The 14973-nt window shown below is 37.6% G+C and overlaps 1 long non-coding RNA gene across 1 annotated transcript; it reads left to right on the plus strand.

Moving 5' to 3' along the window:
* The first annotated feature begins 4672 nt into the window (after nucleotides 1–4672).
* On the plus strand, nucleotides 4673–5609 carry LOC141557251 (uncharacterized). The gene is made up of 2 exons (XR_012486750.1): nucleotides 4673–4887; nucleotides 5400–5609. It is a non-coding gene; the product is annotated as an uncharacterized LOC141557251 (long non-coding RNA).
* Nucleotides 5610–14973: the final 9364 nt, after the last annotated feature.

A 14973-nucleotide genomic window follows, 5' to 3' on the forward strand; every position in this document is an offset into this window, starting at 1 on the left:
CACAATATCAATTAAATCACAGGTTTCAAGTGAGAGTAAAATCTTAGAAATAGTAATTATCTCAACTGTCTTATTTGACAGAGAGAAAATGATTTTACAAGGTCACACAACTTATTTAGTAACAAAGTCAAAACTGAAATTCATGTTCTCTAATTCCAAATCTTATGTTCTTAACACTATAACAGGCTGCCTTGATTTCAACATACCATGGAAAAGATGATCTTCTGGCAATTAAGACATGTAGATTTATAAAAATCACATTAAAAAGCATTTTTCAAAGGTACCTCCTCTGCTTCTTTGAAGAAGTAGAAAACTATGGATATGAGCACTGCATACAATATCAGACTTGTTTTACATATTGATTAGTTTTAATTAACTTTTTAAATTTTTTTCTCTGAATTCCTAGGAATGCTTCTCTCAGAGAGGGAGGCTATATCAGAAAATACAAGCAATGTATAGATAAAATTTATTCTAAAAATAAAGGCAATTCCTTTATCTCTACTTCACAAAATACAGATACATATTCCCTCTCCCTCCCCCCCATCTCTCTCTTTTTCTCTCTCCCCCTCTCTCCCTGTCTTCCTCCCTTCCTCCTCCTCCTCCTCCTCCTTCTCCTCCTCCTCCTTCTTCTCCTCTCTCTCTCTCTCTCTCTCTCTCTCTCTCTCTCTCTCTCTCTCTCTCTCTCTCTCTCTCTCTCTCTCTCTCTCTCTCTTTCTCTGTCTCTCTCTCTTTCTCTCTGTCTCTCTCTCTCTGTGTCTCTCTCTTTCTCTTTTTCTTTCTTTCTCTCTGTGTCTCTGTCTCTGTCTCTCTCTCTGTGTCTCTCTCTCTCTCTCTGTCTCTCTCTCTCTCTGTCTCTCTCTTTCTCTCTCTCTTTCTGTCTGTCTCTCTTCTTCCCTCTCTCTCTGTCTCTCTCTGTCTGCCTGTCTCTCTCCCCCCCCCCACCTCCCTAAACTAATAAAGAAGGCAAGTTTTACTGCATCTACTCTTTTCTCTTTTTTTCTCTTTGCCTAAGAAGCTGCCTTCCTAGCCTACTACTCAATAATTTTCTCAAAAGAGAAAAGAACCCAGGAAAAAAATCAATCAGTGAGGCTAGGTATCTGTAACTATCTGAAGGGAATAGTACATACTATAAACACTATGCCATTGCACCTATTGTTCAATCAGTTTAGTCATGTCTCACTCTTTGTGACCCAATTTGGGGTTTTCTTGGCAAAGATACTGGAGAGGTTTGCCATTTCTTTCTCTAGATCATTTTATAGATGAGAAAACTGAAGCAAAAAAGGATTAAGTGACTTGCCCAGGGTCACACAGCTAGTAAATGTCTGGGACTCAATTTGAACTCAGGGAGAAGATAGATGAGTCTTCCTTACTCCAGGTCTAGTGTTCTATCCACTGTGCCACTTAGGCAGAATCTACTATACTAGATAGAATTAAAATGGAAGCTCTTCAAATTGTCTCCTAAATTCTCACACTTTTTAGATTTCCCATTCCTCTCAATTGTGAATTCCCAGCCTGGTGCCTAAGTAATGATCCCTCAAAACTTCTCTTTCTATTTCTTACACCTCTTTTGTTGGGAATGGAAAAAAATAAAATACAACAGCAAGATGAACAAAGCTATGGGAGAACGCATAGACTGAGACCTAGCTGTTTCCTCCTGACTATACCCAGAGTCCAATATTATCTAAATCAAACAAGGAAACAACTGGATTATATCCAGAGAAAAGTGACCGGGATAGTAAGGGGTTTAGAGATAATACCATACATAGCAAGATGTATCAAAAAGAATGGTGATGTTTAGTCTCTGAAGAATGGAAATGATGGAGGAGGAAAGAGGAGAATATGATTACAATATGAAAGTAGCTGAATAATTTCTCAAAAGAAAGAAGAATTAGATTTATTCTGTTTGACCTCAGTGCAAAATTAGGAACAATTGGGTAGAAATATTCAAGAGAAGCAGATTTTGACTCTAGGAAAAAACTTCCTAACATTTAAAGAGTCCAGAGGGAAATTGGGAGTAACTTCTTCCTGAAAGTCTAGATAACCACTTGTTGAGGAAGCTGTCAAGAGGATTCCCATTCAGGGCATATAAAGTCAGTAATCCACAACTTTTTTAATCATATACCCCAATGGTAAAAACATTTGGAGTCTGTACCAGGAGATGGTCATGAGATGATGCAGACGGGAAATGAATGAGGGATAAAGTGAAATTTTTCCAATTTCATCTGCTTAGTGGTTGTTGTGAAGAGAGAAGAGAGGTGAGAATAAACAAACCCTGTGGAAAGTTAAGGTTAGTGGAGAAAAGACGGAAAAGCAAAGTAAAAGTTTCATTAGCAGCATGATAAAAGGTCTTAAGGACAATTGCTGAGGCAATTGGAGTTAAGTGACTTGGCTAGGATCGTACAGCTAGGAAGTGTTAAGTGTCTGAATTCAAATTTGAATTCAGGTCCTCCTGACTTCAGGGCTGGTGCTCTATCCACTGTGCCACCTAGATGGCCTAGATACAAAGAGAAATCTTGACTTTCATGTAAAAAAGCCCTCTGGACCTAAAAGCCAAAAGATATGGTTATTTAAATAATGAGGTGGTCACTTAAATGAGTTTAGGTACATTAGAGGGAAAGGGGAGGGGTAGCCAAGAAAGAAAACAAAATTCTATGTGTAAATTCCTGTGCCAAGTGCTAAGGCTTCAAATAGAAAACTAAGCCAATCTTATCTGAAAAGGCCACAAATAAAGAAGGGTTCTAGATTAAATAGATGACAGAAAGGCTAAGTTGTACTTAGTCAAGGAAAGTAACAGGATAGCTGGCAAGTCCTCAAGGACATGAAAAGTAATGGCAGAGCTAATGGTCCCCTGCTAAGAACAGTGAGTTCAAGGTTTACAATGTGTCAGGCAATAAATGGGTTTGTTGTTGTTGCTGGTGATGTTATCGTATTTTTTAAGTTAGCAGAAGAACTAGCCAGAAGTGGAAAGAACATTGCAGAAAAGAAGAAGAAGAAAGCAGGACCAAGGAAACCAATTAAAATATGAGTGTTTCAAACTTGAAAAATTGACATTCAATTCAATTAAGTAATCCAGTGCCTATTAGATGAACTGCCCAGCAGAGGAGGGCTTTATAAATATTATCTCATTTTGATCCTGGAAATTCTATGAGGTAGGTGCTATTATTATCCCCATTCTATAGTTGAAATATCTGAAGCAAATAAAAGTTAAGTGATCTGCCCAGGTACACACAGATGGTAAGTATCTAAGATTAAATTTGAACTCTGGTCTTCCTGATTTCAGCATGATACACTGTGTTATATGTGGCTACTGTATCTATTCTATTCTTTTTATCTATTTCTCTAATCTTTGGCCAGCACCAGATAGTTTTGATTTGACACAAAAATTTGAAGGGGTAAAGATTCCTTTTATCAGTTTTTTGGAGGGTTGTTGTTGTTTATCTTGATAAGTATTTTGTTTTTCTTAGAAGCCTAAAAAGGAAATTTGTCTCTCAGGAGAAAAATAGTGGACTCATAGAGGCGAACTAGGTTTAAATCTGCATAGAATCATAGCTTCAGAGATGGAATAGATTTTAGTGATCATCTAGTCCAACACCTTCATTTCAGAGATGAGGAATTAAATCCCAGACAGGATTTGCCCAAGTAAAAACAGGAAGTGGCAAAGCCAGGATTAAACGTGGAACTTTTGATTTCACTCCTTCCATTATACCACAATATCCTGGCCAAAGTATTTTGATTTGTTTTACTGATACTTGTTTGTTACAAGAAGAAGAGTCTATTGGACTGAGGGAGGTCATCAGTGACAGGAATATTTAAAAATAAGGACATCAATAAAACTTCTAAAATTATTTTCTTTTAAACAATATAACTTGCCTTATACCTTCCTGGCAAAAGTCAGGAGATCCCAGGCCCCAAACAGCGTCTCTCCTTGTGGGCAGGAACTGGTCATCTCCAGCAGGAGCTCTGGGACTATGGTCCTTCAGTTCCCCCAATGCTTGACCATTGTTACTATGTTTTGACCCTCTAATGCCAGGTTTGGAAGGAGATGGAGTAGGAAGGAGAGGATGAAGCAAAAGTGCCAGAGACCAAAACATCCTCCACACTCTCGGTTATGCAGTGGAGCACCCGATGTGCCTCTCGGGTGTTAACACCCACGGCGCTCGCCTGTTGCCTCCCCATGCCAGGAAGTCTACAAAGTGCAGGTTATAGGCTAAGAATATTCCCACCCACCCACTATTGACCCCTTGTCACCGGGGATTCAAATCCATCTCCAGAGCCAGGGCACCCACGGGTTTGCCAAAAGGAGCGGCCAGAAGCATCATTTGTTAGCTTTTAAAAGGAAAGCCTCCTCTATTTTCCACGTGCATAGTAATTACCCTGAAACAGGTGCAGCCCTGGGCTCGTTTATTATTATTTCTTTGGGTCCTTAATGGCGGTTGCTGCAAATAAATCCCATTAATGCAATAAGAGGATTTATGGCCCCCAAATTTACACCGGCCGTTTAATCATCACACCTTCTCCTCCGACAGACTTTTTCGAGAACAATTTGCCCTACAATTTGTCAGAAGGAAAATGGCCTCATATAAACGCTGGGCGGAAATAAATGCTAATCCGCCGCTCAGTCTTTCATTCTTCTAATTGCCCTGGGAGTTTAAAGGAGACAGACTTATTTACTCAGAGCAGGAAGTAGCGGCGTAATAAACCATCCCCGGCCGGGTCTAAATAAGTCCCTGACAGGGACAGAGGGGGGGATGGAAGCTCGGGAATTTACGTGCCCGTAAGTGGTTGGGTGAAAGAAGGTCTGGATCCTGTGCAAAGAAGAGCAGCCTCAACCCAAGCCAGCCCAATCTCGGGCCAGCCCAGGCCCCCTATCCAGTCCCTCGCTCCCTGGTAATTATTAATATTCACTGTCCATAGGAACCCTCTTCTGGAGCTCCCTGCACTTCAAAGAGACGGTCTGTCTGGGCTGAGACGAAGCATAGTAGATAAATGTCCTCTGCAGTGATTTCGGCCTGTGCTCTCTCTCCTGCTTTAGTCTGAGTCCCCTTCTTTCCCTCAGCCCAAACCTGAAATCTCTCTCAGTCCATACGTCTCAGCTCACAGATGTGGCAAAGTCTACCCACTTTCCCTGCGTCAGGTTTAGATCTAAGGCTTTTTGAATGGCTGCTCTTGATATTTTTACTGGGGGATGGGGAGACTCCTAGCCTAGGATTTCACTGTTATAGGGATACCACCCACCCACCCAGTAATCCCCCCTTGTAGTGCTGATCCGCACCTGATGCGCTCTCTCCAGCACTCATCCATTTGCTTCCGGACACTCAGTTAAATGACTAATAGGATCCCACAGGGAATTTATATCTGGAACGGGACTTCAACCCTGGTCTTTCTGACTCACATTGCAGGATTTCTACGTACGCTGTGCTGCTGCCTTTCACTGAAGCAGACTTTGTGATCGTTTTGGAGGAGGGCGCATCATTTCATTTATCTAGAGCACTTTAGATGAGGAAGCTCCCTCTGTGAATGCAGATCAGAACCTCCTCCACAATTTACAGTTCTAGAGTTTCTGGAATCTACCCAAAAATAAATAAATAAATAAACAAAACAAAACAAAACAGGTCATCACATGGATTGAAAAAGGATCAAAAGTTCTTTCTTAGTCTGGGTTCAAATCTTAACTTCTGCTTTCTATCTTTCAAAACTTGGGTGAACCAATTCTTCTCTAGGCCGGTTTCCTAGTCTAAAATGATAGATTTGGATTTAATAATTCAAATGAATATCCTAATTCGAAGCTTATAAAACCTTTTACTCACAATAACCTTATGACCTAATATTCTCCAATGTCCCTTATTAAGACAGTAAGTCCCTCACATGTCAATACCTACATTTCAGATCTTTAAACAAGGTTTGGCTTTGTGTCATAAATTCTTTTGAGAAAAGACTCATTTGAGCCAACAGGAGATGAGGTAGACCCTGGTGTTCCAATTGCTTAGAGCCCAGGAATCTCTGTTTCTAGTCTGGAGCCTTCAGGATATCCTAACATGGTGATATAATTATTTGATGTAAAATTCTAATAAACTGAAAGCTTTGATGTAGATAATGCAGATATTTGACCCTTAGCTTTTGTGAGATGAGGATCTTTTCTTCCTAAAAGTGTGGACAAGAGAGAGAATAGGGAAGGGAAGAATAATAGACTTGGAATCAAGAGATCTGGATTTCAGTTTCTGCTACTTCTTAGTTGGATTATCTTGAGAAAATCCCTACCTTTCTCCAGACTTGAGGGGTTTTTGTTTGTTTGTTTGTTTTTTTGTTTTGTTTTGTTTTTAACTCAAAAATGAATGAGTTGAACTAACACAAAGAAGAGGTCAAAGGATAGACCCTGGTAATCAACTTGGCTCTCTCCCAACCTCTTCAACTTTCCTTCCTCTTTCTTCTTTCTGGCACTTCCTCTTACTTTCTCTTCATTCAGCTTCCTCTGCCTTCATCTCCAAGACATGATAACTTGCACTTGCTACAATCCAACTTGAATCCTTTAGCCTCGGTCAGCGAAAGAGCTTCACTTCCTTGTCCCAGCTTTACCTTCTTTTACCTCTTCTTTTCTAGTCTGTCTTCCTCACTCGACTTTCTCTCCCCAGAAGTCACTCATTTCTTGGAAACAAATAGCTCGATGCATCCTTCCCCATTCATCACAGTTTGGCGCTGGGGCCTTATCAGCCCCGCTCTGCATCTCTCATCTATTAGCGAGGCTGTTTGCACCTTCATCCGGCTGTCCTTGCACAGGGGGAACACATCGATCACAGGCCCATCTGCCCACTGTCACAGACCTGTCGAGCCTCTGACAGGCAACATGACAAAACTGTTGTTACACAAAGCAGGCTCTGGGTGCCAAGGTAGAGATTAAACTGTACGAAACCCCAAGAGATCTTTGGAGCAGAAACCGGGATCCAAAAAGACTTAGGGAAAGAGAGCGGCTAGAGCCATGAATATGAGCCCATACATAAAAATAAAAATATATACACATCTCTCAGTGAAGTTTTAAAGGAAGCTAAGAACAGAAGACTAGATTCAATGTAGGTCTCATAAAAGGAGGAAAGGGTGATTATAGTGTCTGAAATTTGGTGGACAAGGCAGACAAGCCTGTATATTCGTTTTCTTTATGATTTGCTTCCTATTCCCCTGTGAACCTTATTTTTTGTTTTAAGAGAGTGACTAATAAAATCATAAAGAAAGTTTATTTAGAAAAACACAAAAATGTCAAGATAAAGAGTGAAAAAGTGATGTAAGTCTTTCCCCCTTAAATTTTAGGACAGTGGTCATCCAAACTATCTGATACTGAACACAAATTAGAGAAACAGAGAAATAAAATTGAATACAACAACCATAGGCAGCATGGTGGATAAAATTCCAGGTCTGAAATTGGGAAGACTTGAATTCAAATGTGAACTTAGACATTTACAAGCTATGAGACACTATCAACTTAATCTGTTTGTCTTATTTTCCTCGACTGTAACAAAAGAATAACAATTGCAACTACCTGTTATGGGAATCAAATAGGATATTTGTCAAGTAGTTAGTCCAATGCCTACCATATAGCAAGTGCTTAATAATGATTGTTTTCTTGTTTCCTTTCTTCTTAACAAAGATTAGTGATTGTTGAACCTATACATAGAACTTTTAGTTACAATCTGGTTCCACTGTTTAGGTTTTCATTATTAAAAATACAGCTTGAGCCTCCATCAACACATCTCTGTATCAGATCATATTAAAAGGCATAGAGTCAAAAGGAATTTAATTAAAATGGCATGGCAAAATAAATAACAAGGAATTGAATCAGTAGCCCTATGTAATAGCTGCCATTACTAACTCCTCCAGGGGAATACTACATTAAGGAGACAAAATAATGTAGTGGGAATCATTGGATTTAGAATGTGGAAAATCTGAACTCAAAGTGTCATCTAGGACACTTACTATATATGTGATCCTGGAAAAAATTATTTAATCTCTCTCAATCTCAGTTTCTTCAGCTTTCAAAGTCTAAATAAATGTTAAATATTAAACTCTGAATCTCCATCATAGTAAGAGTGAGATGCAATCATATCAAATTCCTAACACTAGATTACAAAACCACCTGATGTAACAGTTTTTCTTCCGCTCAAGTAAAACAAGGTATTGAATGCTAACTCGTTGGGACTGGGAGAACACTGAAGTCTCTTGTCACAACCCTTGCAGCTATAATCCTGGTCCAGGCAAGATTCCAATATTCAGGATACCTTGACAGATTCATGCTGCTTTTTTCCTTTCTAGACTCTGGTGAGACTAGAGCAGTGCTTTATAATTTCCCTTGGCCCAGTATCATTACTCAAAGTCTATGCCAAGTGACATCAAGGAAAGGGAACACATATTTATTAAACACTATGTGCTGGACACTATGCTAAGCACTTTATAATACTTTACATTTACTTTATTTGAGCCTCACAATCTTGTGAAGTACAAGTTATTATTCTCCCCATTTTATAGTGAGGAAACTGAGGCCAACTCAGTGGTTTGTCCTGGGTCACACATCTCTCAAGTGTCTGAAGCAGTATTTAAAGTAAGGTCTTCTTGAAATGAAACTCACTCTATCCACCGAACTGCCTTCAACATCAACATTTTGAAGTCTCAAGTAACCTTCTGGTAAATGCAATCCCAATAATTTATCCTTCCACTCTGACTGCTGGAACCCTCTATCTTATCATTACCCACTTCACACACTTTCCATCTTCTTGTGTAACTCATGTCCCAAAATTCTTTGGTGTGGGATTCTCCTTTTTGATAGAGCTGAGTGCTCCACCCTTTGTAAGGCTTGGGACCGAATTTAATAGAGGCAAGAGCTTCAGTTCTGAGCCAATTCCTTTCAGGCTTTGCCAAGTCCCTTTTGGGACTCTTTAGGGCCTCTTTGGGACTGGTTAAACTGCAAGTCTTCAAGGGTCAAGTTACTTCAGAAACACCTGGATTCCATTTGAATCCATGAAACTGCCTACCTCCAGAAGGCACTGAATCCTTGGCCAGCCTCTCCAACAATAAATATTCCTTTCACATACCCAGACACCCTTTACCCCCTCTAAAATTATTCTTCATCCTTCCTGGATCTTCCAGACCTTCTATCACTCCCTGGTCTCCCAGCCTATAATCACAAGCCTATTAAATTCAGAGGAAAGATATGAATCTAGACCTTCCTGGCACTAAGTCCAACAAGGTCTATTACTTCACACCATAAAGATTTCTGCTGAAAGCACCACCATCCTTCCAGTCACCATGGTTCATAACCTTGATTTTTCCCCCTTCCTCATACCTTCTATCTCAGTTTCCAAATCTTATGAATTCTATCTATACATCTCTTTCATATGTCCCCTTCTCCCTCTTATCATGGCTACAACCCTAAATTCAATCCCAAATCCCTTTTTGCTTGGCAGTTATTGTAATAGCCTCCTAATTGACCTTCTTGTTTCTAGTTTCCCCTTAGTAATCCATATTTCACATAGCGGCCAAATTAATATTTATAAAGAAATACAACAGATTGGAAAAATATTTATGACAAAAAGAACAGATAAAAATTTGACATCTTAAATATGTAAGAAAACATTAAAAATTCACAGAGGTAACTAACTCCTGGTGCACACTGGATAAATGGTCAAAGTCCTGAAACAGACTCTTGATTTCAAAAGAAGAAATATAAATTTTTAATCATTTGGAAAAATATTAATCTTTATTAGTAATCCAAATTCAGACAGTATTTATCCACTATGCTCCTTGAATTGACAAAATAATAATAATAATTTTAAACCTTAATGCTGGCTGGATTATAGTAAAAATGTATTCATTGTCATATACCATTTTACAATTGCAAACCTGTAGAATCTTTTGAGAGTAGATTGGCAAAATGCAATGAAAGTTATTTTTTAAAATAATGTTCTTTGACCTTATAATTTAATTGTTGGGAATTTACCATGGAAGATTTATTGATTTAAGAGTTATCTGTTCAGAATTTTTCATTGTAGCATTATTTGTAATTATAATAAGATGGAAACAACCTAAATGTCTAACAATAGAGGAATGGTTAAATAAATTGTAGTACATTAAAGTACTGAAATACTATAATTCAATGAGAACATGATGCTATAGTTTAGTTATAAGGTATATTATAGTATACGAATGAGGAATGTAAATAAACCTAAAAAGGCTTTTATGAAATAATGTAATTGGAAAAAAATACAGAACCAGAAAAACAGAATAAACACAATCAACATGATAAGAAAAGTAAATGAGAATAAATGGATAGACAAAGAATTCTGGTGAATACTGAGAAACAGAAGAATTGAGAGATTTAATGTACTTAAGTGACTAACTTAACAGTAAATTAATTGACTTAAAAATAAATTTAAAAGGCTTCATTTAAAATATTTTAGTTCACTAGTTTATAATAAAGCCTTTAGTAAAAAATAAAGAAAATAAAGTAGTATAATCTGAAAATGGGCAGAAAATATAGGAAAGGGGCTTCAGATTTTGAAAAACATGAAATCCTGATAGTTTTTTTTTAACAGATATTTTCATATATATATAATATTTTTTTATTTATATATATATATATATATATATATATAATTTTTTTTTTTCCTGCTGAAGCAATTGGGGTTAAGTGACTTGTCCAGGTCACACAGCTAGGAAGTGTTAAGTGTCTGAGACCAGATTTGAACTCGGGTCTTCCTGACTTCAGGGCTGGTGCTTTATCTGCTGCACCACCTAGCTGCCCCTCATCTATATTTTTAAAAGAGAGAAGAAAAATAATCATCTTTTCCAAACCTAAGATCAAAACATATAGGATAATAGAACTGAAAGTTAGAAATTACCTTAGAATTCATCTAGTCCAGTCCCCTCACTTTACAGATAAGGAAATAGATGATTATCAAAGTGAAGTAACTTGCCCAAGTGTATACAGTTAGCTAGTAGCAAAGCTGAAATGATTCAAGAATTTTATTTTTCTGCTTCAATAATGATAACAACATTACCTCATATTCCTATGGAACTGAGTTCACAAAGTGTTCATCTCACAAAATGGTACAAACATTACCTCCATTTTACAAATAAGGAAAATGAAGCTAAAATAGCTTCAGTGGCTTGCCCATGGTCAATCAGTGAACAAGCCAGCATTTATTAGGCACCACTAATATCAAGCATTGTGCTAAGTGATATAGATTCAATAATGCAAAAATGCAAAAATAATCTTTGCTCTCAAGTAGCTTACATACTATCAGGAGAGATAATATCATTAAATAGGTACATGCAAGATAAAGAACAAAAGGACACTGATTATAAAAAGGAAGAATTGAGGAGGGGAAAGAGGAGGGGATTAGAAAAGCCTCTTGTACAAGATGGCTTTTGAATTGAGTATTGAAAGAAGCCAACTATACCAGTGTGGAGGAGAGAAAGGAGCACATTCTAGACACAGCAGACAAAGACACAGAAAAGGAAACTTAAGTATTTAGTGGGAGGAAGAGTGAGTATTGTTGAGTAGCTGGTTGGGAATAAAGGGTGAGAAGACTGCAGTATAGGAGGGGGAATAGTTATTGGGAAACAAACATCAACTGGAAGACTATATTTGACTTTGTAGATAATAGGGAGCCAATGAGCTAATGGGGGGACATTGAGGAGAAAGGGTGAGACATAGTAGAATCTACATAAAGTTAATGTCAAAGTCAGAATTCAAACCCAGATTCCTGATATGGTTTCCCAATATTCTTTCTAGTATACTATGCTACTTCCTAGTCCCATATTCTTATATTAACCCATCAACCTGAACCTGCCACAGAACAATTCATCCTCTATTCATCACACATATATACTGTGCATGTGGCTATAGGGAGTTAAGATGTTACAATACAGGGGCAGCTAGGTGGAGCAGTGGATAGAGCACCAGCCTTGGATTCAGGAGGACCCAAGTTCAAATCTGGTCTCAGACACTTAACACTTCAAAGCTGTGTGTCCCTGGGCAAGACACATAACCCCAGCCTCAGGGGAAAAAAAAAAAAAAAAAAGATGTTAGAATACTTTGCATTTTAATGAGTAATATAGTTTTCAGTCTGTGATTCTATATCTTTTGTGACTTTCCATCAGAAAGATGTGAGTCTGTATCCTTCCCTTAGGCACTTATTAGCTATGTAATCTCAAGCAAGTTGCTTAATTTCTCTTACACTCACTTTCCTCATCTGTAAAATGGGAATAATAACACAGGATTTTTGAAAGGATCAATGAGTCACAGAAAGTGACCTCAAATTTTAAAAGGCTGTACTAATTTTAAATATTGTAATAGTTATATTTATTTATTGTAGTAATAATAGATAGTATTTTTATATGGGCAGCTAGTGTTGCTGTAGTGCACAAAATGTCTGCGACCAGAACTTCCTGAGTTCAAATCAGGTCTCAGACATTTACTAGCTGTGCGACCCTAGGCAAGTCACTCAGTTCCTTCATCTGTAAAATGAGTTGAAGAAGGAAATGACAAATCCCTCCAGTATCTTTGCCAAGAAAACCCCAAATGGGGTCATAGAGAGTCAGACAACTGAAATCACTGGACAACAGAGTATTTATATAGCCTTTTAAGGTTTGCAAAGCATTATACAAACATTATCTCATTTGATCCTCACAGTAACCATAGGACATAGGTGATATTATTCCCATTTTACAAATGAGGAAGCTGAGTCACACAACTAATATCTCAGATTGCATTTAGACTCAGGTTTTCTTAACTTCAAGGTCCAATGCCCTATTTATTTATTGTAATGCTTACTAATTTGATTTTTCCCATTATTTTCCAAAATATAGGAATTTGAGGCCATTTCAACAGTTCATGAGAAAAAAAGGAACAAAACAAATTTTAATTGGGGCTGTTTCAGAAAACATCAGACGCATGATCAGTTCTAACTTAATCTGAGGTTCGCTTCTGGGGATTGCCATGGATGCCAAGGTACTCTAAAGTCTTTAACAATTCTGCTCCTACACATTGACTGCTGAAGTCTTATACTAGAGGGAGGAATCAAATACAAAATAAAAGCTTTCCAGTACTCTGCTCTTATGAAAAATAACTTAGGGCAGGCTAACAAAGCCTCCTTCTTTCAAACTCTTTCCTAGATCTATATAAAACATATGATTATCACATCCTTTGTTCAGATTCAATCCAAAAGTTGTAAAATGACTTTTTAATTATTTTTTTTTAATGAACCAATAGGTTATTTCAGACAGACCAATAGAACCAATCTCTAGATAGATTGAATCTGAATCAATAACAAGGACAGGAAATCTTTTTTTTTTAATATTTTTTGCCTAATTTGTAGGCAAGCTTTTTTTGATTAAACTAATCAGGTATTTAACAAACTATATCAAAATTTTTTTCATGCTGTAATTAGATAGAGCAATTCAAAGCATTTAAAGGAGGGAGTTATGTGCTGCAAAAAGGAACTATGTTCCTGCAGCCCTGAAAAGATACCACAATATCCAGGAAAGGTTTATCCATACTTAAAATTGTGAAGCAATCCTTAGAATCTTAGAAGGAGAAGTCTCAGATTTGTGGACCAGCCTCAAGGAATAGTACAGGTAATATGTATCTATATGTATTTGAAATTAAATTTTTTTATATTTTTCTGGGTCCATGATCTCATTGGTCTAAGTACTACCTGAGCAATTCAAGTCCTAATTCATCCAAGCCTTTTCATTGTGGAAAACATTGTGGAAAATTTATTCTTTCTGTAATTTCTCCATAGAATTTCTACTCAATGTTCTGGAAGATTTCCTCAGTTTCTTTTAATATTTAGTGGAAATCATTGCAATATTTGGGCTGTCAATTTCTTACCCCACACAATTATCCACCGACAATTATTCCTAAGCCTGTTGCTTTTAATACATTTCATGTATTCAAGTTGTTCTAATCTAATCTTTCTCAAGGCTGATCACTCCCTAATCATGCATACTCCTTCTATTGAGTAGCCCCTTATGCCATAGTCCTCTGCAAAACCCCCATATCTGGAAATTTCTATATTTGGAATATTTCTGGTTAAAAATTTCAATTTTCTCAAATGATTGAAAGATCCCTGCTCATGAACTCAGTGGTGAGAAACTATCTGCAAACACCCCTTATAAAAAAAACACCCAAGCAACTCTGTTCCAGGAGCTGTCCTGAGCCCCCAGCTGACCTTTTAACCATGTGCCCTCCTGTCTTAGACTTCAGCATAGTTAAAGGTCACAAAAGGTAAAAACAGAGACAATGATATATTAAGGTAAGACTCTTTCAGGTGTAAATGAAGCATTCTCCATCTTGGAAGGGATTTTGAGCCTTGGAGTAACCCCATGTAATATGAAAAGGCCAGCAAAACAATTGATCTATTCCTGAATACATGCTGTCTCACTATCTTTGCTCCAGTCACCCATTTTCATAAAACCAAACAGGACTCTGGGAACTACATATCTTAGATAGTCACCGTAAGTAAGGGTGGAAACCCAGCTCTAAACCAAAAGGAATCATTAAATATAAACTGTACCCTTTTTACCCTTTTCCCTAGGTGAGAAATTTCATAGTCTAAGTCCTGAGAAAGTATAACTGAACTAGCTACTCCCAATACTTGTCTAAAAATCTCTGCCCTACCTATTAGAGTATCACTCCCCAGAAAAAGAGCACTACAACAACTCAGTTGAAAAAGTACAGTAACACCTAGCCAAGAAAGTCCATCAGATTAACCCACCTAGCAAAGACCTTATTCTCTAAGGAACCAATCCAGTAGCCAGGTGAACTTCTCAATCCTGCAGGCAACAGATCAGTCTACCAAATAGACATAATGCCCTGAAATAAGTATTCATAGAAATAAATAAATCAGCAAATAACTTTATTTTTGTAGAAAATTAAATGAGTAAGTTTTGTCCGAACTCTTACTCAGGGATTATCTTAAGGATAGA

Source organism: Sminthopsis crassicaudata, chromosome 2 (assembly GCF_048593235.1).
Source record: "Sminthopsis crassicaudata isolate SCR6 chromosome 2, ASM4859323v1, whole genome shotgun sequence".
Lineage (NCBI taxonomy): Eukaryota > Metazoa > Chordata > Mammalia > Dasyuromorphia > Dasyuridae > Sminthopsis > Sminthopsis crassicaudata.